Here is a 1,443-nt window from a genome sequence, read left to right on the forward strand (position 1 = left end):
TTATGAAGAGTCTTCAAAGAGCCCACAATATAGTCTGGCAATTGGTAATAGACAGCAGCTTGATCTTTTGTCATCCTTATTCATTCAAAAAACTTTTATTGGCTACCTATTGGGTACCTCTATTCTATGTGGAGCTTCAGTCCAAAGGGACAGAATTATGAAAAATAACAATACGTTATGGGATGGGCATTTAATCCAATCTGGGGGTAGGAATGGAGTGGGGGAAGGTGATGCTTGGGTTGGGTTGAGGCTTGATGGCCAAGTAAGACTAACCAGATGAAGAAGGGGCTAAAGGTGTTCTAGAAACAGAAGATATCACTCACAATGATTCTGAGTTTCCATCATGTCCTAAAGTGTGCAGTTTATTTCAATTAATACTTTCTTTTTTTTTGTTTGTTTGTTTTGAGACGGAGTCTCACTCTGTTGCCCAGGGTGGAGTGCAGTAGCACAATCTTGGCTTACTGCAGCCTCTGCCTCCTGGTTTCAAGTGATTCTCATGCCTCAGCCTCCCAAGTAGCTGGGATTACACAGGCACACACCACCACGCCTGGTTAATTTTTGTATTTTTAGTTGAGATGGGGTTTCACCATGTTGACCAGGCTGGTCTCAAACTCCTGACCTCAGGTGATCTGCCTGCCTTGGCCTCCCAAAGAGTTAAACCACTGCACCTGGCTTATGCTTTCTTGTTCTTTGTACAAACATAGCTTCACTTAAAAGAAAAAAAAAAAAGGCATAAAAAGAGAGAGCTTGTGCAGGAAAAGTCCTCTTTTTATTTATTTATTTTTTTTGAGACAGAATCTGACTCTGTCGCCCAGGCTGGAGTGCAGTGGTGCAATCTGGGCTGTCTCTAACCTCTGCCTCCCAGGTTCAAGCAATTCTCTCACCTCAGCCTCCCGAGTAGCTGGGATTACAGGTGTGCACCACCATGCCTGGTGGAGATGGAATTTCGCCATGTTGGCCAGGCTGGTCTGGAACTCCTGACCTGACCTCAGGTGATCTGCTTGCCTTGGCCTCCCAAAGTACTGGGATTGCAGGTGTAAACCACTGTGCCCGGGCTGCACTTTCTTGTTCTTTGTACAAACATAGTTTCACTTTGAGCCTTCTAATAGGACGGAAGGTGAATTGGAAATAGGTGAGACTGGAGGCAGAAGGGCCAGTTAGGAGGCTGTTGGAATGATCCAGCCTACGGAAGGAAGCTCTTACACAGGACCCATTTGCTGCACTGTGCTGTGGGTCCCTACTCCACCAGCTACTGCCAGTATCACAAGGTCAGTGGATCTGCAACTACAGCCTATAGCTGGCCACTGACTGGGGGTCAAAACATGGACCAGTCGTGTTTGGGTCCTCCACTGGGCCCACGTGGAAAATTATAGAGCTTGAAACTCATCTACATTTCTAAGTCTTGTCCAGAGGAGTTGTTGTAGCTCTGTAAATACCAAACCT

Source organism: Symphalangus syndactylus, chromosome 6 (genome assembly GCF_028878055.3).
Source record: "Symphalangus syndactylus isolate Jambi chromosome 6, NHGRI_mSymSyn1-v2.1_pri, whole genome shotgun sequence".
Taxonomy (NCBI): domain Eukaryota; kingdom Metazoa; phylum Chordata; class Mammalia; order Primates; family Hylobatidae; genus Symphalangus; species Symphalangus syndactylus.